Source organism: Sinocyclocheilus anshuiensis, unplaced genomic scaffold (genome assembly GCF_001515605.1).
Source record: "Sinocyclocheilus anshuiensis isolate Anshui unplaced genomic scaffold, SAMN03320099.WGS_v1.1 scaffold1163, whole genome shotgun sequence".
NCBI lineage: Eukaryota > Metazoa > Chordata > Actinopteri > Cypriniformes > Cyprinidae > Sinocyclocheilus > Sinocyclocheilus anshuiensis.
Genome location: NW_015544295.1, coordinates 416,234 through 419,577, shown reverse-complemented (window position 1 = coordinate 419,577; position 3,344 = coordinate 416,234). Strand labels below are relative to the sequence as shown.

General features: G+C 40.0%; 1 pseudogene; it reads left to right on the top strand.

The window, feature by feature from the left end:
* The window catches only part of LOC107698073 (STAM-binding protein-like A), an 8,531-nt pseudogene that overhangs the window by 3,475 nt on the left and 1,712 nt on the right, over positions 1-3,344 (top strand).

The following is a 3,344-nucleotide window of genomic DNA, read 5'->3' as shown; positions in this document are numbered from 1 at the left end:
CGATTGGCCAATAACAACACCATAAGAGCAGTGGAAACCTGTGGGATACTCTGTGGGAGACTGGTATGACTTTGTGACATGATTTATCATTCCTTTATTATGATTTTGTACCATAGTTGAATGTTGCGAGTCACCTAAATTTTGCCTGTTACCAGGCTCAATGTGATTCGCTAAAGGCTTGTCAGACCAAGATGAATGTTTCTTGTAAAAGATTTGCTGCGATAAACATTTAAACTTGAATAAACAGCTGTTAAAGGCATAGGTCACCCCAAAACGAAAATTTGCTGGTAATTTACTCAAGCTCAGGCTATCCAAGATGTTGGTGACTTTTTTCTTCAGTAGAAAAGCAAAGAAAATATTTGGCTGAAACCATGGTCTTTGGTGATTCATAATATGTAGGTCAGCGGCTACCAGCACTTTGAGAATCAAAAAAGCATATCAGGCAGCACAAAATTAATACCAGTGGCCCCTGATGATATACTGAGATCTTATGAAGTGAAACGATCAGTCTGTGCAAGAAACTGAGCATTATTTACAAAATTATTACCTGTAATCCAGAGCCTCAGGCTACAGGAAAATCCAGTTATTTTCCTTGAACTGGATCTTTCAGACAGTTTACTTCTGGTTCACACAATTGTTTCACCAGTTCATTTACATAATCATGCAATGTCACGTATACCCAATAATGTCATGTATACCCAATTATGGCTAAAGCATATCCAATTATGTCTAAAGCATATAAAATGAACTAGTCTTAATAAACTCACCTTTTAACATAATGAGAAACCATAAAAACTGTCATTTTGCCACTTTATTCAAGTGCTCGGTTCATACATGCTCGTAACAGCGGCTTATCAGTTCTTCAGTCTAAACTGTTTCTTCAATTCAGTGACTTTTGGAGGAACTGGAGTGCTGAATGAGTTGGCAAAACCCAGCATCACAGGATCATACGCCGGTATTTCGGCTCATTTCGAGTCGGAGTGACTGTCAGGCATCTGAAAGTGAGTTTTGATTGAGTAAACTGTAGATCTGTGCTGTTCGAGCTGCAAACTGTTTCGGACGGTTCAGTCCGATTTGGTGAACTGGTTCATCCAATAAATTCTTATTTTTCTCCTGTTTTTTTTTGTTTGTTTTTTTAAACAACATTTACTCTATATAGAATCTAAAGTGTAACAATAGAAAGTAGCATAGAGAAGATGCATAGCAGTTTAGTACTTGTGAGACCTGTCACAGAAAGACTTGATATTTGCTACCCTAGTAGATAGATAGATAGATAGATAGATAGGTACAGTTTAATACAGTTCTTGGATAAGCTTTACCAATACAGTGCATTAAGACATCTGACTGGAGAGTGTTTGTGTGCCTGTTGCAGAACAGGACCACATTCACAGTGACACATGTGATTGTGCCGAAGCAGTGTGGAGGTCCAGATTACTGTGACACAGAGAATGAAGAGGAGCTGTTTCTGGTGCAGGACCAGTACGACCTCATCACGCTGGGCTGGATACATGTGAGTCGCAACCTTACATCACACTTCTGCCTTCTCTTGCTATATAACTGATATGAACCACATATATGCAATAGCATGTAATATTAAAAAAATTTGAAATGGTAATTTCCCTGAATGTCTGTCAGTACAGTGGAGACACTTCTGCCTTGTTATATTTATTGTGCTCGTCATGTTTATTGCTCGTTATATTTAATGTGCTCTTCTGTCTGATCCCTGTCGTCTTGAACACATGTGTATACTTGTTTTGTCAGTGTCTTTGAGAAATTACATTTCGTTCTTCTGTATACTGTGTATGTGGAAGAATGAAAATAAAGTAAAGCTGAGTTGAGACATACAGTTAGTTGTCTTACTGTGGTCATCATTCAGATGTCGCTGTCGCTCTGCTCCACAGACTCACCCCACTCAAACAGCCTTCCTGTCCAGCGTTGACCTGCATACTCACTGCTCATACCAGATGATGCTGCCGGAGTCCATTGCCATCGTCTGCTCTCCCAAATTCAATGAGTAAGTCCAGTCATGAGAAAGATGAAAACAGTGACGGCACAAATGAGATGCAATGGCCCCAAAAACTATCCGGACACTTTAAGGGTAGTTCACCCAAAAATCAACATTCTGTCATTAATTACTCGCCCTCATGCCGTTCCAAACCCATAAGACCTTCGTTCATCTTCAGAACACAAATTAAGATATTTTTGATGAAATCCGAGAGCTTTCTGGCCCTATATATACGGTTGAACTATATTTTGTTGGATCAGTTCCCTTACATACACATACCATAAAAACTAATCCGTATATTATGGCGGTTTTCCACTGCATGGTACGGCTCGGTTTTCCACTGGGTACAGTACCTGGTACCTGGTACTTTTTTCAGTACCACCTTGTTTGAGGTTCCAAGCGAACCGTACCGTTACCAAACCATGACGTGTAAACTCTGCTGGTCACTGATTGGCTGGAGAGAATCGTAACTACCTGCGTCACTGAAGTGATAGCCGAGGAGCGGATCCAGCGAGAGCTTGATGGGGCGACGTGGAATGAAAAACGGCAGTAGAGGTGGCGCAACTATAACAACATGTAAATAATCCTGCCCACTCTAAAGCGGTACTAAACTGCAGTGGAAACGCAAACTGAGCCGAGCCGAGTCGTATCACGCAGTGGAAAAGCGCAATTATTTTACCAAGATTAATTTTCTAGATAATCAATCCTTTCGCGCAGCAATTTGTTTTGTTGTATAAGATAGCTTAAAGCTTGCGCTGAGAGCTGCTGTTTTTCGTCCACCTCAACGACTCTTTACTCAACGACTCTAACTTTCAACTCCTTTACATCTTTCCGCAACTCCCCGATCTCTTGTTTAGTATCCTTGGAAAAACCTTGAAATTCTCTTCTAAATTCCACGATTTCATTTTTTTAATGACGTAAGGAGTTCAGTGACTTCTTTTCCGGCCATTTCAGCTTCTTTTCTTCGGCTTTGTTTCCCTTACTCCTTATTTCCGTCTTTGCTCCGGATCTCAGTAGCATATAAAAACAATCATCTTAAAAGGTCCGAAGAAAAAACAAGAAAGTTCAAACCCCCAAACGATCTTATAAACAGCGATATTCAGAGTCAGTTTTTACCATGCCGATCGAACGCATGGCATTTCAGTGGAAGTCCAATGAATTTTACATGTTAAAGGGGTCATATGATGCGATTTAAATTTTTCCTTTCTCTTTGGTGTGTTACAAGCTCTTGGTGCATAAAGAAGATCTGTAAAGTTGCAAAGACTAAAGTCTCAAATCCAAAGAGATATTCTTTATAAAAGTTAAGAGTCAACCACGCCTACCTAAAACGGCTCGTTCT